Source organism: Hippocampus zosterae, chromosome 17 (genome assembly GCF_025434085.1).
Source record: "Hippocampus zosterae strain Florida chromosome 17, ASM2543408v3, whole genome shotgun sequence".
Lineage (NCBI taxonomy): Eukaryota > Metazoa > Chordata > Actinopteri > Syngnathiformes > Syngnathidae > Hippocampus > Hippocampus zosterae.
This window is the reverse complement of record NC_067467.1, coordinates 8,076,760-8,100,881: the sequence shown is the minus strand read 5'-3', so window position 1 is coordinate 8,100,881 and position 24,122 is coordinate 8,076,760. Positions and strand designations below refer to the sequence as shown.

Here is a 24,122-nt window from a genome sequence, read left to right as displayed (position 1 = left end):
GGGGGCCGGCGTGAGGACTTGCCGCAGGCGCAGGAGGTGCAGGCACTGACGAAGTCCGTCACGTCCCTCCGGAGCTCCGGCCACCAGAACCGCTGGGCGACGAGTTGTATAGTCCGGTTCACCCCAGGATGACATGCGACCTTAGACCCGTGTCCCCACTGTAAGACCTCCGACCGCAGCGACGGAGGCACAAACAGCCTCCCCGTGGGGCATTCTGCCGGAGCCTGAACCCCCTCCAGAGCAGCTTGGATCCGCTGCTCAATCTCCCACTGCAAAGACCCCAAAATGCACTGGGCCGGGAGAATGGCCTCCGGAGACCGGTCCTTCTCAGCGGGGTCATGGAGACGGGAAAGGGCGTCAGGTTTGGTATTTTTGGACCCTGGGGAGTAGGTAAGGATAAAATGGAAACGGGTGAAGAACAGGGCCCACCGGGCCTGACGGGCGTTCAGTCGTTTTGCGGAGCGGAGGTACTCGAGATTCTTGTGGTCCGTATAAACTGTGAAGGGCTCCTTCGCCCCCTCGAGCCAGTGCCGCCATTCCTGTAGGGCGGCTACCACGGCCAGCAGTTCTCGATTACCTACGTCGTAATTCGACTCGGCAGCGCTGAGTCGACGGGAGAAAAAGGCGCAGGGGTGCAGCTTCTGGTCGACCGGAGAACGCTGGGACAGCACCGCCCCCACCCCCGAATCCGAGGCGTCCACCTCTACGACAAACGGGAGATCAGGGACAGGATGTTGTAATACCGGGGGACTGGTAAACGCCGCCTTTAGGTCTTTGAATGCCGCGTCCGCGGCCGGGTCCCACCTAAAGGGGGCCTTAATAGATGTAAGCCGGGTCAAGGGGAGCGCTTTCTGGCTGTAACCGCGGATAAAACGCCGGTAGAAGTTTGCGAACCCCAAAAAGCGTTGTAATTCCTTACGGCTCGTTGGAACCGGCCAGTTAGTGACTGCCTGCGTCTTGCTGGGGTCTGCCCGTAACTTGCCCTGTTCGACAATGAAGCCCAGGAAAGAGATGACGGGTACATGGAATTCGCATTTCTCTGCCTTGACGAAGAGCCGATTTTCTAGTAACCGTTGTAACACCAGCCTGACATGTCGCTGGTGTTCCTGCAACGACCGGGAGAAAATTAAAATGTCATCGAGATAAACAAAACAAAAAATGTTCAACATGTCTCTTAACACGTCGTTGATAAGATTTTGGAAGACGGCGGGGGCGTTTGTCAGCCCGAAAGGCATGACTAAATATTCGAAGTGACCTAACGGGGTCTTAAAAGCCGTCTTCCATTCATCACCCTCCCGGATGCGGACCAAATGATATGCACTGCGTAAATCAAGTTTGGAAAAAATAGTGGCCGTTTGTAAAGGGGCGAAGGCGGAGTCCAGTAATGGTAGTGGGTATTTGTTTTTAATCGTGATCTCATTAAGGCCACGATAATCCACGCACGGTCGTAGGGTCTTGTCCTTTTTCCCCACAAAGAAAAACCCCGCACCTAATGGTGATCGCGAGGGTCTAATGAGACCTGCAGCGAGCGAGCTGTTTATATACTCCGTTAGCGCCTCGCGCTCGGGTTGGGACACCCGATACAGCCGTGAGGTCGGCAACGGAGCGCCCGGCTGCAGGTCTATGGCGCAATCGTAGGGACGGTGCGGGGGCAAAGCGCGTGCGCGATCCTCGCTGAAAACCTCACGAAGGTCCCGATAGCAATCTGGCACTCCGTCAAGGCAGATAGCTTCGGGGGTTTCGACACTGGTTCGTTCATGTTCCCCGATGGCCGATCGTAGACAGTGTTTATAACAATATTCGCTCCAACTGCCTACTGCTGGGCGCTCCCAGGAAATTACGGGGTTGTGGGTCTTGAGCCAGGGCAACCCAAGAATGACCGGAGCATTACGGGACCGCATTAAATAAAAACGGCGATGCTCGACATGGTTACCGGAGAGGCGGAGTTTCAGTGGTTCTGTTCTACACGTAACTACCGCCAGGGGGCGCCCATCGAGATCACAAACCCGCTTCTTATTAGCCAACTCCTCAATACCACAACCCAACTCGGACGCGAGAGCTGTGTCCATAAAACATTCATCCGCCCCCGAGTCTACCAGGGCTCTAACCCGCAGCGACCGGGATTCCCCAAATATCTCCCCCTCGAGTTCCAGTCTGTTGGGATTTCCCGGCCGGGGGTCGATACGCCTTGGCTCGGGAGGTACTACGCGGGGTCGCGACTCACAGTACTTGGTGTAAGGGGAGGGCGGCGACTCCGGATGGCCGAGAACAGCGTCTTCGCCACCTAGCTGCATCGGCTCCTCCGCGGTATGCCGGGACGGGAACCGATCACCTCCACGTTCCCGGTCTCTCTCCCTCAGGCGGTTGTCTAATCGTAGGGAGAGATCGATCAACTCCGCCAGGTCGGAACTGTGGTCACGGGTCGCCAGTTCATCCTTGAGCTGGGGATTTAATCCATGGCGAAACAGCCCACACAGTGCTCGGTCTCCGTAGCCACTCTGGGCGGCCAATATCTGGAACTCGATCGAGTAATCCGCCACCGATCGCCTTCCCTGGTGGAGTTCGAGCAGCCGGCCCTCCGCCTCTCTGCCCCGCACGGGATGGTGGAACACCCGGCGGAACGCCGTAACGAATTCGTGGAGCGAAGACCGGAGGCTCGGCTTCGCGTCGCTCGTCACCATCGCCCATGACGCCGCCGGACCTGTCAATAAGCTCATGATATATGCCACTTTAGCGGCGTCATTAGCATAGACGGAAGGCTGTTGGTCGAACACGAGCGAGCATTGGTGGAGAAATTGTCCACACTGCCCGTGCTCACCCCCGTAACGTGGGGGGTGTGGAAGCGAGGACTCCCTCATCATTGTGGGGAATGATGCGAGAGCCTCAGTGGTGGTAGGGCGAACCACGGGGGGGGGTGCTCCCCGTGTCTCTACCTGTACCAAACGGGGTTCGAAATTATCGAACCGATGAGCCAGCATGGAAACCGCGCTGCGGAGTTCCGAAAGGGCTTGGCCCTGCGGACTCATCTGTTGCTCTTGTCGGTACAGAGCGGACAAGATCTTTTCCATGTCTGCGGGATCCATGGTGGCCGGAGAATTCTGTCACGTTGTGCCCGAAGCGATTGACAGATCGCTTCGTGCACAACAAAAAAAATAAGGAAGTGGATCCCCGAGATAGCAGACAGAAAACGAGATCTTGTCAAAGAACAAAAAGAGTCTTTAATACGGAACACAAAATACCCGACAAGAAGAATAACAAAAAGCGCTGGTCAAATAAGGACCAGGGTACAAATAAGGTGACAACAGAAAACGCTCGCGGAAAACAAAAGCGAGGAATATCTGAATAGACTATAGGAATAAATATAAATACAATCAATAATTGGTACGACGATACAATTGCCAAAAGGCTAGGAAGCAATGAGTAATATTAATTTAGGTTTTACTTTCGCGAAGGAACAATGGCGCGGCGTGGAATTCTCCGGCAGTGAGATGACTGCCGGAGTCTCAAAATAAAGGGGGGTAATCAGCCCGAAATTACGGGCAGGTGTGCCGAATGGCGGAGGAGAAGACCCGCCACCTGCTGGCGGACGCGCGACGTGACAATTCCGTGCAGTCTTGGTTTATTCTGTACAGTACTCGGGCCACGACTGATAACATTTCACGAATCACATGTACGTAAGAACAAACAAGAATGCGTATTGAGATCGTGTCTAGTTTGCAATGCAGTTATGTAGAAAATAATCAGTTATTTAGTTAGTAGCATATATTTGGTATAAACAGCTAAAAATGTGGTAGAAGTATTCATGGTCACGAACTACGCAGACAGCTTCATTGCGTAGCAAAAGTTGGCTAGCCAGTCTGTTGCTTAATATGTAGATGAGATTAGCTTTCTAGTTAGCCAATATATTTGTTATTTAGATAGCTAGTTAGCTAGCTAGGTAGCTAGTAGGAGAAAAAAATTGTAGATCGATAGGTAGCCATTCAGTTAGTTCATGAGTTAATTCATTTGGACAGCAAATTAATGTCAGAGTTTGAATTAGTTTAACTTTAATTTAGAATGAGTTTAAATATGACATTCCTCGATTTCACCTTTTCAGTGAAATGATTTTCTTGGTCATTCGAGTCATGATGGGATCCTTCTTGAGTTGAGTTATGTGAAAAATGGAGCAGTTGTTGAAAATTTATGAAAACGTTGAATGGTGATGCAAATGTTCATATATGAGTTAAGGACTGCTCTTCCGGGCATTGAATATCAAATGTTGCATAATGGGGTCCACGCAGGTTTGGACAGGAAATCCTAAGTGTCCCATTTGCAGTGGAGGAAGAAGCAATTTAGCAAATGTGTTGAATTTCATGTTTAAGCTTCATTTAGCTGCCTTGCAGAGCTATCACTTTTTTTTCTGGACTGCACACGGAGCAGACTAGGAACTCATTTTTCCCAACAATCCTCTACTCTAAGAACTTGGCAACCTAAGGGGATGGAGAGGTTGGAGGGGCGGGGGGGGGGGGGGGGGGGCGGTAATATAGAAAATGATTAGTCATATGTAGATGACTTGGCCGCAATCAGAGTGATGCATCTGCAGTGTAAAAAAAAAAAAATGCTGAATGGAGCCTGATGCCTGGGCTCTCTGCTTCATTGGGAGCGTGCATGTACACTTTCATTCATCGGCAGCCAGGATGTTGATGCTGGAGAATATATGAATGTACTCACTGATCAACTACTTTTTTCAAATACTATGAGAACGCAGAACTGCGGCCTCACGCATCACCACATACATATAAATCTTTGAACTACGTTGAAAAAATCTAAAGCTTACTGATCAAGCAAAATGAAGCTGTCTTTTTTTTTTTTAACTTGCAGCTTTTGTGATTTGAAATTCGCATTCTACTACAATGCGATATCGACTGGAATTGAATGAATTGTTCTGCCTTACTACCTAATTCCTTACATTGTTTCGATCATTACATATGCTTGTATGCATACTTACCTGCGCATATTTACCTACATTTCCTATTTTGCGTGTGTTTGTTTTGTTTCAGCTCCAGCTGGAGTGAAGGGAGTTTCCCTCTTGACTTTGCTCGCTGTACTGCCTCAAATGTTCTTTTCTACACATTCTTGCTCATGTTCCAAGTCGCTCTTTATATTCCGATTTTGGAAGTATTTTTACTATAGATGGTTTTGCTGATTTTGGTGAGGCGCGTTCGGACTCTCGCTATTTCGTTTTGTGTATTTTCGGGTTTTGCGGTTACTTTGCCTTTTTCCAAGCGCTTTCTGTTCAGATTTTGTTTTCCTGGCTTTTTGTTGTCAGCGATTTCTGTACTTTGTCAGTCCTTCGTTTTCCCCGAAATATTTTTGTCACTGATTTTATTTGTGTCTACATTTGTTGGATCCCATCACCACTCGGTTCATCCACAAACTGTGTCATTACCACATCAAATCCACAATCCTCTCATTATTTTGTTTGTGCATGTCTCTGCACTTAAGTGCTTGAACCAAGGCCATGAACAACAACAACGGATGAACATGTGGCTAATGTCGTAAGCGCACTTGTCTGTCTGTCCTCTCACCTTTGGAATTGCATTCAAAGGTGTGAAGCACTTTCAGCAGCCGCTTCATCAAAATTGTCCTTCTCCTTAAAGCACAACGACTATGACCCCGCTCCCTTTGTCCTCCTGTTTGAGTTTAAAAAAAACAACTTTCCATGGTAAATATCCGTGTGAACGCCTTCCGCACAACTTCTCAATCTGTTGTTCTGGTTCAACCATTACGTGAGCTGCCGCATCATTGAGACAACAACGTAGGCGGATGTCCTCCGGTCGGCATCCGCGTGGGCCGCCTTCGGGTGCCGGCCGGCTCGCTCCGGATAGGCCACGGAAAAGCCAGGCTGGCCCGGCTCTACTCAGACACATGCAGTGGGCGCCTGGTTGCTCAACTGTCTGCGGATGACACACGGAGAGACGTAGCGATGCCTTGATGTGCCCCACGTGTGTGGCCGAGTCTGCTACCCTGGAACTTTGACTTGTCATTTCGCTTCGTTTACGTCCTACGTGATGAGTCAGACATCTGCATAGAAAAATACTGTGTAGGAAGCGGAGAGTTTCATTTGCATTCTTCTTTTCCCTCATGCTGTGTCTGTTGTTATTTACCGTCCACATTCATGAAACGGTCAGATTTTTGCTTGCTGTTAAGCTTTCGTCCTCGATGCATTAACAATTTTCAGACAAGTTAAGTGAAACTGGATCATTTCCCACAGCGGTCCTAATGATCTTTCGCTTTCATTTCTCTCTGAATATATGAGGTTCTTGGTCATTTTCAACTAATTTATGCAAATGTCAGCAGACTTTTTCTTCTGGTGAATCATCCGCTTACATCAGCAAGGACGCGTTTCTATCAGCCTGCAACATTTATGTTATTTTCCAGCCTTAAAGCGTCCTTCTCTCTGTCGGTAGGTCCACTCTGTCTAGCTGAGTAATATCTCGAGACATTTTGGATGACGAAAGGCGGCCTTTATTTCTGCCATATGAATTATTAACTAGTTATTTTTACTCCTTCGGTAGCCAGAAGTGGCCAGCGGACAGGTTAGGGGATTGCTGACTGAGTCAATGTTGGCAATGAGTCAGAGGTTTTCATGACCGCACAGGTGTGCGACCAAGCTTGTTATTAAAAGAAAAAAAAAAGCCAGAGACTTTGCTTTGAGAGTGTGTCGGAAATATGAGGATTGCCAATAGAGTGGTCCTGTGCAGTTGCTGTTTGGGCTGGTCAGTTTTCCACTTCAAAATAGTACAAAGGGAAACTGTGAAAACCTTGGACCATTGAACACAGCAGTCGTAAAGCTACATGCTAACAAACAATAATAGAGGAGAATAACCATCTCCAAGAGAAAACTAACCGCTGAAGCTGAGTGGAGAATAAGTGGCTTAAAGTTGCTGTTTGGCACACAAAGTGCAAGGTTTCCTCATTAAAAAAAATTGTTTAGGGTTTCTGGAACGGATTAATGGCATTTATATCCATTTCAATGGGGAAAGATAATTTGAGATTCAAATGTTTTCAGTTTTCTGCTTTCAATGCACCTCATCTGAGGGCGGCATCCAGCCCCCCCCCCCCCCTGCCCCCGCACTCTCCCTTCACCTACCCCAGCAGTCCAAATATTTTTTGAAAAAGAAGCAAAATCACTTTGGCTGGTCAATACACCAGACCGCACATGCACGTCTATCGACAGCAAATGAAAAAAAAAAAGCCTCCGTCGTGGGTAAACCCTGAAAACAGGTGAGCCGTGACATTCACAATGCGAGCCCGAAGGCCCTTTGACGTTAATTTCAGTCAATAGCGCGGGAAGGTCATCGCCTTAGACGCCTGAAAATGAGGGGATAATTCCGATGAATTCCGATTCCACGATTAACATATTTAGACTAGCAAAGGCATACAGAACAAATTACAAAGAAAACTTTGGACTTGATTTCCATTTTAATCGTTCTTACAGGGGATACTACTAGAAAAGAGCACCAGATTACGAAACATCTTGGTGACACCAACGGGTGACGTGGCGCCGGTAGAGTTGACTTATTTTTGAGAACGCAACACTCACAGGCTCTTAAAACGCTCTTTGTGCCGACGACAAGGTTGTACAAGATTGTAAATCATGCACATTTTTGAAGGTGGTGTGTAAAATATATAGGCACAGGACTTCCCTGCCTCTTGGCTCCCAGTTAATGGATCGAGAAGTAGTACTACGCTCTCAAAAAGAAAAAAAAAAGGCAGACAAACAACCACTTAGGTTGTTTTAATTATACATACCTAAGATGCTCGTCTAAATCCATCTGGTGTGTATTCTGTGTAAATATATCAATACGAGATGTGTGTTATTTATAGGCAAGGATAGAAAAGACATGTAACCCAAACTGGAGTGGCTCAGCAGGGAGCGCTGAAAGCACCACCGTGTTATTTTCAGACGCTCCGTAGATAAAGCGCTGCTCGTCTCCCAGTCGGCGAGAGCGAAGCGATGCTGCCCCGTATTTGACGGCGGCTGGAATGCACCCCGCGTCTCTTTTGTAAGGCTTTTAGTGTAGGTGGTATGTTTATCCCAACGGTCACGCCGAGACGGTCGGCCACCGTTGGGCGGCTGCGGTCCTCCCTCGGCCGAGTGGCGCGGCGAGTTAGCCCACGCTCGCATCTAATACCCCCGCTGCTACTGTCAGATAGCTTCACAGAATGCATGACAGAGGACGACCGCCTGAAACACAACACAGGCTTTTTTTTCCTTTTTTTTGGTGTGTTTATTTTTTTTTCCTCTGGATGTGACAAGATATCCTTTGACTGCAAGAACATTTCCTCACACTTGTCACAGTGGCCGGCCGTGCATTTGGTAGCTCCGGTGACATAAATCCATCTCTTCATACCAACATGATAACGTTCTAGAAAAGCATCCGAAAATATAAGAGCGAGCAACCGCGCAACGGACATCAGCTTGAACAGTTCAATCTTTGTGTTTATTTATGGAGTCAATTGCAAAGAAATGCTGAGTACCAAATTAACTCATGTATGCAGATTTTCTTTTGTTCCTGCCCCGTGCCCGTGTGAGCTTTCTCCGCATATTCATCCTTCCTTCAACATTCCAAAAACAAAAATTTTCCCTGGGTTCATTTTAACAGACCAAAACTAGATAAATCAACTTTACTACTCTGAATACATTTAATGAAGTTATAGACCCAATCCTCATAATTCAATTCAATTAACCATAAGCAATAGTAGCCGGGGTTACATTTTCGTCATTCCTGTTGTCATCGTTCCAGCTGAAGATTTCTGGTCAACCGCTTACATGTGACGTGACCGAATTCCGCATATTGCATGAATCCGAACGGCCATTTTACAGCCGTGCGGCATGCGCAGATATAATAAATTATATATGAATAAAAAGAAATAAACATAATGTGATTGGTCCAGTTTTTTTTTTCATTTGTCTATTGAGCACAGCAGCTTTGATTATTTCCACGCTTTAATTATTTATTTATTTATTATTATTTTTTTAATTACAGTATATATTATTTATTTATTGTCAGGCTATTGAATAGACAGACGTGAAAAGACAGACCTGCACTCACCTCAACTAATCCATTTTTAATAAGCTTATATTTATATTTTATAATTTATATTTATTTATCTGCTTTTTGTTCTTCTACTTCTGCCTTTCATCATTTTGTTCTCCTGTAAATTGGGAATTTCTCCCTCGCGAGACAAATAAAAGTTTTCTTATCTTATTCAATCAAATTAGAATTGATTTTAGAGATTTTTAGATCATTATCAGGTGACAGGGTGCATGGAAGGGGTTCTCCCGTCCGTTGGAAGCCGCCATTTTGCGACAGAGCAGCAGCATTGCCAAAATTGTTTATTCACCTCCATGAATCGGAATAAAAATCCCATTCCGATTCGGGATCCTTATTCTGATTGAGGTGTTTATATGGCGCATTTCCTTCCATTCGGTTTTCATTCTAATCACAATACAAGGCCCCATGTAAACACGGCACGTGTTGACCCAAGTTTAATCGGACCAGTGGAATTGCTTCATCCTTAACACGACTGGAAAACTGCATGTGATTCTAATCGACAACATTCATTTTCCACAATATTCATTCAACGTTCGCCTCTTCGCCTCACGCGGTTTACCGAGAGACTTTGGGCAAAACATTCAGTGTCTATTTCATGGCCTTTTGGAGACATTTCAACACGTAACCACGAGATGAATTCCTCCCTCATCAGTGAATTCCACGCAGTCAACATATTCAAATGCATTCAAATTGCACTTCCGCCAAGGTTGACGACGTGAGGCTGATGTCGTAACCTAAGCGGGCGCTGCGCTCTTCCCCGGCGTTTATGCAAATGATGCCTTCGACTCAATATCTTCTTCCTTCTTCCCTCAGCTATGATTTGACACGTTGGCTTCTCACGTTTGTATTGTGTGGTATGAAAATACACAGAGACCCACTTTGGTCACGGAAGTTACGATCCAGACCAGACTGGTTTTCGCCATTGTTTTTTTTTCCCCCAGACTTTTCAGGGGCTAAAATTTGAGTGCCCACTACATACAACCCCCCCCCCCCCCCCAAAAGCACCTCCTCTTTGATTTGTCCTCTGCCGTGGGTGCGTTAGAGTGCCTCGTTGTTTTGGTTGTTAATGCATGAATGTCACGGAGAAGAGGCAGAATCGAGGGCGAATTGCAACGGTGTGTTTGCTTTAGAGTGCCTCATTGTATACCGGCATTGGAAAAGACAACATAGCATCCATTTTCCGCATTGTAGCAGTGGAATTTGATTGACATTCCACAGTTGAGCTCGGTGCGGCTTCAATTCATTCAGCTGACACACCCACAGTGTTTGAAAGTGGAGAAAACTTTTTTAAGCCTTATTTTCTGTACTTTGCCATTCTCGTTTAATTACGATTTGGCAGGGTTAACAACAACCTTTTCTCTGGCTTGTCAAATTTAGAAGCCATTAATTACACTTTACATGGACTTTGAACACAATGTAAATGGATTTTAACACACCCACAAAAAAATATACCGGTATGCCAGACAGAATAAACATCCACAATATAATGGGAGTGTGATAAATGATATTGTAAGGGTAGTGACAACTAGGCTGATTTGGGGTTGCGAGCATGTTTATCTCTGTCCCTGTATAACGTTTAGAAGCAGATTTTTGGGCCATTCCATATGTTGGACAATCAACAAAATACGCTCGGTACATCCAGTGTCCTATCTTGCCCATTTGCTGCCAGTTTCCTCCTCCAGCAAGCTGGATGTGCTGCACTTCATTGACAGAAGATATTCCATTAAATCAGCCCTGCGCTCAACCCCCCCCCCCGTCTCCGCCCCTGAATTCTTTGCCAGCGCCGTTACCTCCCTCCGCAGCCCAAATTGGCTTAGCCACTAAATGAAGGATTTAAATAATTCATTCCGCGTATCTGTCTTGCCTTTTCTTTCCCCGACTCTCTCGGACTTCATTTAGTCGCATTATCGCCTATTCATAAGGAGAGGCGGGTCCGACGAGCGAGACAGACAGCTTCGGGGGAACGGTTCGGTTGAAATCTTTAGCGAACTCGTGATTTTTCTGCTGCGGAAGAAATTCCACACTGGGATAAAATACAAATCATAACGAATCTCAATTTTGATTGACAGTCAGAGAGGCATCTCTAATATATGATCGCACCATACCAATATTTGACAAAGAATTTACGTTCATGTTCGGTTATAGTTGTCCTTTTGTTCATGGCGTTTCCCTTGGGGGGTCCTTGAGTGGCAAGAAAGGCACCCCTATTTTATTTATTTATATATTTATTTTTGTCCAGCTGCCTCGACTAACATACCAAAGCCAAAAGGTAAGCAGAGCTGCAATTGAGTGCATCCGTTTTGACAAGTGACATATACTCTGATGTGAAGCTAATATCGGGGTTGGTGTGTGTTTTTGTCTGTCCACTACATGCGCCACATGATTGGATATGCTTCATTCATTGACAAAGTGTAAAATGGTAGCGGACCGAGGATGGGTTAGCGTTATTAGCAGTTTTTTTTTTCTAACTTCTCCCATTTGGCCTATTGGTCATGAATAATGGAGGATCTTACTCCACTTTTACGCCGTAACAGTTTTTCTGTCCAGTGGGGAAGTTTGATATACTCCCTGTGCGATGATTTATGTAGTCATGGACATTTATTGCAAATGCAGTTGGACAGAAGAAGAAGGTTTGGGAGGGGTTGGACAGAGAAACACACACACACACACACATAAAAAGAAGACAGAGAAAGACGTGAGCAGCATCAAAGGGTATATGAGTACCGTATTTTCACGGATTTTGTCGCTCATTTAAAAGTCTTAAATTTTCTCCAAAATAGACGGGGCGCCAAGTCAGTACACAGAGTTCCAAAATCTGTGAATATCGTTGTGCGATTTCGATGAGGGGTCCGCTTGACTATCTGATGTTAGCTTTTGTATCGTTTCTCCAGCCACCTTACCGGAATAGGTTGCGCAAGCAGAACCGTATCCCACGAATAAATATTTCATCAGCGAGCCCAAGCAGACGTATAATTTCTTGACTCGCCTAGTCAAGACCTTTAACTCCCCACCATCTCCGAGTTATCTTTCACCGCGGCGCCCGGTCCACTGAGGCTTTAACAGCATAAGCGGCGAGGACATTAGAACGTGTGAAACATTCAGCGCGGCCGCTGTGCGCTTCCCTGCCGTTGATTCGCACATCTACTACCGCGACGCCGCAGTCTCCAGAAGCTGGAGCCAAGTTCTTTACACCCGCGCACATTCATCCACCCCCTCAAAACGGAGCAGCCGCTTCCAGATCTTCTCGGGCTATCCCCCCCAACCTCCACCCCATCTAGTAAAGCTCAAATGTTATGTCTTCAAGTGCACAAGCAGATACTTAGTTTGTACTCTTAGACTGTTGTGCCCACTTGCCATGAGCCAGTAACAGATGACATTCATCTCATATGAGTCTTTCTATCCTCTCATGTATATGTACTGTATATGTATAATATGTATGAGACACAAGGTAAAAAAAACCCAACCCAAAACAAAACAACATATTGTTTCCATTCATCTACAGTATTTTCTATCCCACGTATCCTCATTAGGGTTGTGAGTGAGCCTATCCCAGCTGACGTTGGGCGCCGGTCAATAACGAGGCAAGCAAATACTGACACTCACATTCCCACCCGAGAAAAACAATGTTGAGTCTGCAATGAACCGGACATGCTCAAAATTCTTGCAGCGCTCCAAACACATTCCAGCAAGAATCGCGCCGATAAGTGGTTTGTAGAAATAATTGGATGATTCTTTTTTTTTTTCCTCAACCAAATATTGCCCTTGTTTTTTGCATTTTTATTGGGCATAAATCACATTATTATATTATAATATGAAAATACGAATGACATAATTTGGTGGAAATCTTTGAATAAAATATTGATTGCATTCTAATTTGGCGGATTTTTTGAAAGTAAAAATATCAATTCAGTTAATTTTAAGTTAAATAGTTCAATACTATTTCAAATGTTTTGTTGTAGAGATGTAATGATTAACCGATGAACCAACAACTAATCGATTGCCAAATTCATCCCAAAATATTTTGATCACCAATTCACCATTTAGGGATCTTGTTAGATTGAAAATTGTCCATATCCTCAGAATTTTGGGTTCTTAGTAAAAATTCGAAAATGGACTTAATATCCATCCATTCATTTTCCGATCTGCGTTATCCTCACAAGGGTCACGGGAGGTGAGGGGGCGTGGGGGGCCGGGGGGGGTTGTGCTGGAGCCTATCCGAGCTGTCTTCGGGCAGTAGGCAGGGGGACACCCTGAACCGGTTGCCAGCCAATCGCAGGGCACTCTTAATATCTGTCAATTTTTTATACACTGCATAATGAATAAATAATATCCAAGATTATACTTTCAAAAAGGAGAATCAGAAAACAACCCCCCCCCCCCCATCCCCCGTCCCCCCATGAAACACATTGTTTTCAAATGAGTGAAAACATTTTTGGTTTTGTGTGTGCAGATTTTCAGCCTGCGTGCGGCTCATGCAAGCAGCGGCGTCGGCCATTTGGCAATTTATCACCGAGATGAATTGATCCCCCCACATCACACGGAGCAAGCATTGACTGCTTTGGTGAAATATGGTGGACCTTTGCAGCTGGCTGCATTGCTTTGCTCTACACCCTCCTCCCCCGCACGTCTATTTAAGCCTCGAGAATTATGGACCACTGCCATCACAGTGTGACACTCAATTTAATTACAGTGATCGTGATATATTGCAAAATAGACTGAATACATAGATATTTGGTGCTATGGACTCTTATTAACGTTATATGCATATAGAGTCGGAATTTTACAGAATCAGTTATAATAATTTAAAGGAAAGTTTGATAACTTGAAGAAAAATTCAATTTTAACATGCAAATGTCTGGAAGTGTTTCCGATCTTCCGGAGATTCTTTTGTATTGCTCACTCATTTTTATTTGCTTATTCATCATTTTTGTTGAACTTCCACTTTTCATATGTATTTGTTGTATCATATTGTTATCATTCATTCATTCATCTTCCTAACCGCTTGATCCTCACTAGGGTCGCGGGGGGTGCTGGAGCCTATCCCAGCCGTCTCCGGGCAGTAGGCGGGGGACACCCTGAATCGGTTGCCAGCCAATCGCAGGGCACACAGAGACGAACAACCATTCGCACTCACACTCACATCTAGGGACAATTTAGAGTGTTCAATCAGCCTGCCATGCATATTTTTGGAATGTGGGAGGAAACCGGAGCACCCGGAGAAAACCCACGCAGGCCCGGGGAGAACATGCAAACTCCACACAGGGAGGCCGGAGCTGGAATCGAACCCGGTACCTCTGCACTGTGAAGCCGACGTGCTAGCCACTGGGCTACCGGGCCGCCCCCATATTGTTATCCTTTATATTTATTTGCATGGGGTCCTTGCGTACCCACAAGCGTGCTCCCCCACCCCCACCAAAAAAAAGCTCCGCCTACTTCAGTTTCCTCCAACATTCCAAAAACTTGCATGGCAGGTTTTTCCGTCAGCATTCTAAATCGTCTCTCGGTGTGAGTGTAAGCGCAGATGCTTTCCCTTTTTCAATCACCATCAAGTCACGTGACTACCTCAATAACATAAAACGACATCATCTGGACTTGAGGAAAGTGGGTGTGGCTACTCGCCCCAATCTCGTTAGGAGCTTTACAACTTGGTGCTCGTGCCGGGCGGTGTTGAACCCAAAAAAAGCGCGCTTCTCTCTCTCTGACAGCTACCTCCCTCCCTTCCTCTCTTCCACTGTTCAACCCTCCCACACACACACACACACACACACTTCCTCCCTGAACCCGCCTCCCCAGCCCCCTTTTCTCCCCTCCCTCGCTCGCCGTCTCAGTGGTTAGAAAGAAGCAGCCCGAGCGCGCAGCTTCGCTCAGCTGTAAGCGAGGAGCACCGATGAAGCTCCAACCACGCTGAGCACTCACAATAAATACTCATCATTCATATCAATAATAAGAATAAGAATAAGAATAAGACGTGGATGTTGGAGCCCCTCCCCCGGGAACATGGAAGCTTCTTTTTGAGCATGATGATACTGAGCTGAGGCACCCAGGTAGGGAACCTCTTCTCTTTTTGGACTAGAATGTAAGACTCGTGCTCTTTTTTTTTTGGGAATGAAAATGTTGGGTGGTAGATGAGGTGCGCAAAAAAAATACGTGCAATGTGAGCCGAACTTGTCAGCGCTCTAAGTTTGCATTCAGCACCACGGACAGCTCCGCAGTCTGACTGGCTTCCATTGCTTCCAATGCAAAATAAAAAAGTTGTTTTACAGATCAATAAATCAGCAAAGGGTTTTTTTTTTAATGATCAGAGTGTGAACGATGCCAGTGTGGGGAAACAAACACGAAATGATTAGCCGGCGTCTATGTATGGCCTTAACCTATTTTATTCGAGTGTGCGGTCATTACAGTTTGGCCGTGCGGGACTCACTGGCAAGATAAGCTGAGGATTTCGCAGCCTCCGTGCCATCTGTCTTTGAAAATGCACCCCGGAAGAGTCTCGCTGGCATAAAACCTCAAGACGGCTTGCTTTTGCGCTTATTTCACAGAACATTTGACAGGGAAACCATCCACAAAATCTCAAAAAGGATGATGAGTCACAACTTGTGTCGGATCGCCTCACTTGCTTGCAACTTTTTTTTTTTTTGCCATCTTACGTCTCTCTCACACTTCCTGCCACCCCCGCCCCCCCACCCCTCATCTCCTTTATCTTGATTATACAGCTGGATGATTGAGTCAGCTATTTTGTATGCAACTTGCCTGAGCTCGCTCTTTTTTGTCGAGGGAGAAAGATCGTGCCGAGGATACCGAGAGAATTACAGCTTCTTGTGACGGTTTAAAAAGAAAAAAAAAAAACAAAAACGACGCTGCCCCGGCTGGATAAATTGCTGTTTGGGGGAGACAGATTTGCTGTGGTGACAACGGTTTCGGAAGCGTGGCTGACCTTATTAAGCAGGAGTGGCAATCGTGAATGACACATTTCTTTGGACGACCCGCACGGAAGCACGGAAACTCTTATGTTAAGTCTGAGAGAGCGAGAGAGAGAGAGAGTAAGAGAAAGCAGAGTGAGGCTGCACTTTGATGCATAGCGTGACAAAACGCTTAAAGTGACAGTAAGGAATAATTGTATTTGGCCCAAGGCCGCTCCCCGCTTAATTCCAAACTGTGTTAAGAATCCTAATTGCCTAAGGAAAGCTTCACATTAGATTGAGGAGAAATGCCGATGGAAGCTGAAGTGATCAAACAGCTAATGATGCTACGCTAATGCAATGCACATGCTAACAGAGCTCGTCTATGTCGGCATCCTGACATCAAACCTCTTGGAAATAATGTCAGCCTCAGGTTGGCGGCATGGCTCAGTGGTAGAGTGGTTGTCTCCCAACCCATTGCGACTTCATCAAAGTGTTCTTAAGCAAGATACTGAACCCAGTTGCTCGGTAAATGAGGAAAGGGCAACATGGTGGTCAACTGGTTAGCACATCGGGGCTTCGATTTCGGTTCTGGCGCAGGTTTTCTACGGGCACTTAGGTTTCCACCCACATTCTAAAAACATGCATGGCTAAGCTGAGGCACGCAAATGTCACTTCAAATCTCCCGAGGTGTGAGTGTGGGCGTGGATGGTTGTTCGTCTCTGTGTGCTCTGCGATTGGCTGGCAACCAGTTGAGGGTGTACCTCCGCTACCGCCCGAAAACAGCTGGGATAGGCTCCAGCACACCCGCTAAACAGTGAGGATAAGCGGATTAGAAAATGGATGAATGGGTGGCCTCAGGCCGCTCCACGCCAAAGTCCTACAACTAAATGATGACAAATCGGTAAATGTGCCAACCAGGTTAAGGCTTGACTTTAAAATCAATGGATGGATGGAAGATGAAGTGACAAAAACAGAGATAGAAGCAAACGCAAGGTGAAAAGCTTGTCTGTGTTAGACACCACCAAAACTCATTTCAGGCTGCAAGAAAATGCACTGTGAGGCTTCCATGCTAAACGTTATAATAATCTTAAAGTCTGAGTAAAGAAAAATTGTACCCCCCCCCCCCCCGGCCCCCATCCCCTCATCAAAAATACAATACAAGCCTACCAGTGTTGAATTTGCAAATGGCAACAGTCCTTTAGCAGCTAGATGCTAATGAAGCTAAACTAAAGGAATGCTAAACGCTAAGATAATTCATCACGAGTTTGAGTCATTTGAGTCCGAGTTTGTGGAAGCACACCAAACACATCCAAACAGTAACATCACCAACGCTGATACCAACACGAGAAAAGTATCCTGGGTGGTCCACCACTTTTATCATCTACCATGAGAGACTTTATTCTCCTTAATACAAGCTAGCATTGAATAAATATCAGAGCAAAGTCAACACAGGGTGTCCTGCCTGGCCCACCTCAATTAAAGACACTATGTTAGACAATCAGATTGTTGCATACTGATGCGCCCAATAACAATGAGGATCACACTGCTTGTCTTGTTATTCTTGAGGCTCTACTCCTACTTTTCATTCTGTTAAGACAAGACAAAGGTTTAGGGATACCTGGGGACACAATTGTGTACACACAGCTTGCGAACAATAACGCTCTATTTCTTTTCCAATTTCCTTGCGCTCGTTACAAATTACAATAACAAAGACATTGCTATTTTTATTGTACTTGTTTGACTAATGATTGTTGTGTAGTTAGGGAGTGCAGGTTCTTCTTCTAAGGCTAACATTGTGTAAAGGGACACGTGCTGACACATGGAACGATAGCACGGCACACACACACAGCATCCCAGAATCCGGTCCCCACAACTCACTCGGGCGAGTTCGAAAATGAGCCACAGACGGAGGATAACATGATGCTTCTCATCATGCGAGTTTGGATTTGGTTGGTAATGTAGTGCTTAGAGTGGCAGTTTCCGGCATGTGCAATATGTCGGGTGGGACGGGACAACGATGGTCCTTCTTGAGGCTAAGCGCTGACAACAAATTGTTGGATTTTCATATGTCAAATGTATTTTAAGGATGGGAAGGCGCCTCATTCTTTGGGTGTGAAGGTTGGAACGTGTGATCCAATTCCTCCAATGACCATCAGGGGGAGTTATGACACCGTTGCCTCATCAATGCGCTTCCCTTGAGCAAGGCGCTCCATGCGGGATGCACGCATGCTGAATTTTTTTTTTTTTTTTGTGAGTAAAACCTCCTAAATTGCATGACGACAATCAAAAAGCTGTGTTACTTCTTACTGTTCAAATTTGTGTGGTGTACTCAAGATGACCAAAACAGCAAGACAGGTAATCAGATTTCCGTCAACAAACGCGAGTCTGTTGTAGTACCAAGACTGACCTGTAGAGGCAGGGTAAGAAGACAAAGATTCACTGTTCGATTATTTGCTATTGTTGGCATTGTGGTTGTCAGCTCTTGTCATTTTAATTGTGTTGAGTGACAAATTGAACTCTTTGAAAACCGTCAACTATGTTTTTTGGGGGGGAAGGCTGTTTTTTTTTTTTTAATGGGAATAGGCGGAGAAAAGTACTGGCATAGATTTTTTCAAATGAGATCACCGTGTATTGGAACAATGCTTGACTCTTGTGAACAGGGTGGACCACGGGAAATTCGACCGTTAACGAGCGGTTTGTGACCGATCAAAGTATTTCTCACATTAAATCTCCGACAAAGAGTGTCACAAAAGAGAGAAAATATCATTGAGATCATTTCAATTTTGACAAGCGATGCCACCATGTACATACATGTGCACTCACACTACTAAATACTACTACTATTAGATGGCATGGACAATTTTTGCGATGTAACAAACCTGAACAAGATTGCTCCATTTCTTTTACATGGTCACTTGCGGCTAGGCAGAGATCACAAGGCACAATCGTTTTACTATTGCACCACATCAGATCTCAATCACACATCATCAGAAAGACAGAAGACACATTTAAAGTTTCCACTGGTTTGGTGCACGTCAAATAGATGACCATTTTTATACTTCAACGTCTAAAAGGTGAAGGACGGCGCTCACAATCAATAATGCTGCCCACACGTTTTGCCTGAAGACACCACACATGAACCACCCATTGACTGCAACTTTTCACACTCCGGGAGGCACAACCAAGAAGTCTCAGACACTCCATTATCTCATAAAGTCTGTAGCCCGGAGATAAAAGCTGAAATAACAAAGCAAAGCAAAGCAAAAAAAAAAAAAGAGGATATGCTCTTATTTTACTTTGCCCCTTCACATTTTTTCCTCGGAAGCTCACAATGAATCAGCACATTCTGCTTGGCTTTATCCCAGAATACAAAATGTGTAGCAGAGGCAGATGCTAAGGCGTGAGCGCTTGTATTATTCTTATTAATAATGAAACGTTTTAGAGGTGGTTGTGTCCTAGACCCCGAAAACGACAGACATTTGCCTTGCGCTTGAAAACTAACAACACTGGTTAACCAGCATTTACGAATCAAATATTTTCAAAAGAGATGCAATGAAACTCTTCTCTCATTTGTCATTTATTTTGCACGGATTCTAAATCTGCCCTTGATTTTTTTTCTCCAGCGAAAAAAAAAAAATGTACTGTACATATAAAATAAATATGTATTCCTGGTAATGTTTACAATATGGCTACGCACTTATGCTAAACTAACATGACACTGTGGAGAAGCGGGACATGATGCAAAGCCGTGCCTGTTCCTGCCCATTAAAGCTCAAAATAACGTAAATGTTTCAATTCACAGCTGTGTGCGTGCGCTAGGAAGTCCCTCCTCACTATCGTGAAACGTCATGCGCTTTGCAACTTCCCGTTATGTAAGAACGGGATTTGCAGGGTTGGAATAGTTTGGGATTTTTCATGAAAGTACATTTTTAAAGTTTTTTTTTTCTCAAAACCGATTCATTTTAGTTTGGTCTTGGTTAGTTTTAGTCTTAGTTTTAGTTTTCTTTGGATGTATGTCGTATTTGTCAAGTCGGAGATAAAATGAAAAGGTCGTAAGGTCGTTTTGTAATCTTAAGTAAACGAGCGTTCGTAGCTCCGCCCTTGTGTTGAATGTGATGGGCAGGACTTTTTTTTTGTATAAAATCCTACTAAATTCTGCAACAGTACATTCACACGTACTTGTACTGTACTGTAGCTTTCTTTTGATCAACACTCATCACAAGTAGTTCCCGTTCTAGCTGATTAAATGCTTCTCAATTGCGACGTCCGCCTCCGTGTGACTGTGCTGCCACTCAAGCATGACTTCAATGACACTCTTTGCAGCTTCAATGGCATCATCCTATCTGGTCAATCAAAACAAGCCCATCAATTATTCATTAATGTAACAGCAAAGGGGCGGGAATTAATGAGCTGGCGGATGTGCAAACATTCAAATGTGCAGCCATGGCGTTGCTTTGCATTTGGCGGGCGTGGGCGATTATGTCCTGTCGCTGTCATGCTGCGTAACTTGGAGTTTTGTAGCTGCTGGCAACAAAGTCAAACACCGAAGAATGACAACCGAAAGATGAGTGGAACGTTTTGAAAGAGATGTTTTTGATACGTTTGGGACGCAAAAAGGAGAAATGCGTTCCACACTCGGGGAGCTATTGCACAAAGCTGCCTTTAGAGTTGACAGCTGGGAATATTTACAGCCCTCCGTCGGGTCAATAGGTGACTTGTCATGGAAATCAATACGGAGCCTTCATTCCTGTGAACGAGAAGGCAGCTGCATCAGCGATGCGCCCTGCATACTGTGTACCTGCTCAACTTCAGAAAAGATCTTTCATGCTCCCTGTAACTTGATTAAGCTGTCCACTGTAGTCACTGTGAAAGAGGTGAAATGATAAAAAAAAATCATGGAGTGCATGGAATAAAAGCGCATTTTTGCCACGGCGCGAGATGTATCAAATCGTCTTTTACTGGAAAGATATCTTCGAAGGAAATGGCACATTGGCAGTACTGACAGGCTCACGCATATTTGAGCGAAATGCCATACGATAGTAATCCCAACAAGTCCAAAAAAAATATTTTAAATTTAATATCATATCACTATTCAGTCCAAACATCTTTTCATGCTCACGGGTTTCCTGAGAGCTTTTTTTTTAAGGTGCCTATTGAGATGATTGGGATGCTGCTTCGGCCGCGCTCGCTCGTTTAGCCCCTTAGCGGGTGAACAAACGCTCTGAAGTCAAAGTCAAGAGTACGAGGCGCAATCAAAGGATCGGGCTCGGACGACCACTCCGAATGCGGGCTGAAGGTCATCATCGTGACTTTCGCGGCGTGGACGGAATGTGTTGTCTCACAGCTTGAATTCGGAGTGATTGCTAAGATTCCAGCAAGGTCTCGATATACTGTACAGCCTATTGGACGGCGAAATGCATCCCCTGCTGGAAAGCTGGCAGGCATTATTCCTCTGAAGGAAACTGAAGTGAACGCTGTAAGTAGAAGAACACGGGCAAAGACATACAGAGGCTATATGGAGATGCACTCTTAAAACTGCTGGGTTAAAAGGAACGCAAATGTGGTGGAATAGTTAGCCCAGCGGTGGCACCAAATCCACTCGCTGATCAAAGTATGAGTCCCATTGCGCATTAAGAGAGTCCCAAATTTCAAATTCTGAAATGGTCTACTTATTCAATTGCATATGATAATAATGCAAACAACAACAAAATAAATTGATAATAGGTTCTTATAAACAAATGTGACAAAAATTTTAATAATTCAGGCGTACAAGATTTGCTGAGAAACAGGTTCTTATTTCATCCCGTTGTTCAGTCTTAGAGTTCATCAATTGTCCTCTCTTTACTCTGCTTCCAATGATGGAAGGCTTTCTCAAAGTCAATTTATTATCGCAAAAAAAAAAACGATCCAACTTTAGCTGCTTCCTCTGTGATATCTCCGCAATAAACTTTCGCAACACTTGTTTTAACGCTACACAACTTGGCAATCGTCTGACGATCTTGCTAATTTCGTCTCGCGAGAACGAAAATCTCTCTCGATCAAAACAACAATGGCGCCGATTATCAAACTGCGATTGTTGCTGGAAAAAAAGATGTACCATAGCTTTTTTTTTTTGTTTGGACAGAGAAATATCCTTGCGTCCCAAAAACACACATTATTTGGAACTGTGCGTCCCGTGGGAAAATTATGCGTCTAGGACGTGGAATGCAGAGGTAACGGGATGGCTGATGTTGGGTTAGGCCTTAAAAGAAAAAAAAAAACGAAACAATATTTTTTATCCATTCTTGATCAATAATAGTTTTTTTTCATGTATGATTACAAGCAAATCAATTCCGGATGGGAAATCGTTGCTAGGATTTGTTTCTTCACTTGCCAAACAATTCCACTAATCAATTTCCTCTTCGCAAATGACCGACGCCGTCACAAAATGTATTTTGGTTCAAAATTTTTTCAACATGGCGGCAAGGCCGGCAAACTCTGACGTTTGGCTAGATTTCCTATGAAAAGATCTCACCGGGGCTACTACTTGCCAAACTTCCATTTCATCCATGAGGGGAATAATTCCAGGATGTAGAATGAAAGAGTGTTTAGATTCATATCACCAAAAAAAAAAAAAAAAACATGGTGGGAATGGGCTATTACAGCAAATCAATAAAGGTGTTGGGTCGACATGGAATGAAAATCAGTCAGAGGATTGAAAAGTAATGATGAGTAGAGACAGCCATTGTATGACTCGGGCTATCTGTGTCTAAAATTGGGTCTCCGGCGTTTCATGAGAAGAAAAAGTCATCCAAGCAAACAGCACAAAGCGATTCTCGATCATTCTATCGGCGCGGGCAGCTTTGAGGACCCAAAACCGTATTTAGGCGGCAAAAGGAGTCTCATGTATGGCGTCCTATTTCCCGGAGAGTGGCAGCTTGCGCAATCGTCAGAGTGTGATCTGACAAGAACGGGGCAGTAAGCCACTGTTGCTTCCATAGTAACCGAACAAAAAATAATAATAATAATAAATTAAATTCCTACTGTGTAGTGAATGAGCTTTCATGTCGCTTCAAAAAAATAACTTCTTTTTGGTTTGGTTGAATGAAAATTGTGTCCCCCCCCCCCCCACCCACCCAGCCCCGCTCTCCATAATTTCTGGACAGTTCGTCAGTTTAGTAAACGCGTCAACTCGGAGGCGCGGCGCCTGCATTATTGAAGCACCGCTGGACCCTTACCAGTCGCGGTGGGAACATCAGAGCGGACGCGTCGAGTCGAGGCGCGTTTAATGAGGAGATGAGCTCTTTAAAGAGCGGGTGGGCCACCACAGGCTGAGTCATCAATAATTTGGGCGGCCATATGTCCGGCCTTTCGCAAAAACCTGCTGACAGCTCGCTTTGTGGTCATCAAAGTGAAGTTTTTTTTCTTCTTTTTTTAAACGGGGACGAATTATACGCCCCCTTCGTCAGACACACTGACGTCAATGTCAACTTTAAAGGCTGAAAGCGTACATCTGCAACTTTTTTCACAAACCGAAACAGTTCCCGGGTGTCTTCATAAAATGTGTTTGGCTTTCTTCCATAAAAATACAGAAAGAATAAAGAAATACATCCACTTGTCCCACAAATTCTGTTTTCGGTTTGATGTTTAACAATCGGGTTGTGTGCTGCTGTAAAATATGGATTTTCACTCTGGAACCAAGAAATAATTATTTTGTTTTCTCTTTAAACCAAACTGCACTGGAGCCCCGACAAAAATAGCAGGGATCCTATCGGTAATTTCCTTCGCGTGTGCAGCACTTCATCACCAAACCCCCGAATGACACTTAGAAGTTATTGTAGCAGATCTGTGCATGTGGCGCATGTAGCGGACATGTCCCAAAACACAAACACAAGCAAGTCAGACCAATTTGCCAGCAGACACATGTTGGGAAAAATATTGACTCCCATAATTCCCATAATAAGTCTCCTTTTAAGATTTTCCGTCAAGTTTCTTTTTCTTTTTTAATTTTTTTTTATTTGGTTTTAAGCCGTGCCTCTTAATCACGTGTGCTTATCATATGTCCCACGCACAATTCACTTTCATCCGGCTCCAGTGTAATGGCTTCATTTTTCACCGCCGGGCGACGGCCACATCTCCA

General features: G+C 44.9%; 1 protein-coding gene across 1 annotated transcript in view; it reads left to right on the top strand.

Annotated features, from left to right (window-relative positions):
- Positions 1 to 14,891: 14,891 nt before the first annotated feature.
- The window catches only part of elfn1a (extracellular leucine-rich repeat and fibronectin type III domain containing 1a), a 67,847-nt gene continuing 58,616 nt past the window's right edge, over positions 14,892 to 24,122 (top strand). Inside the window, exon 1 of the mRNA XM_052048990.1 lies at positions 14,892 to 15,145. The gene's annotated coding sequence lies outside the window, so the exon portion shown is untranslated. The remainder of the gene's footprint in view (positions 15,146 to 24,122) is intronic.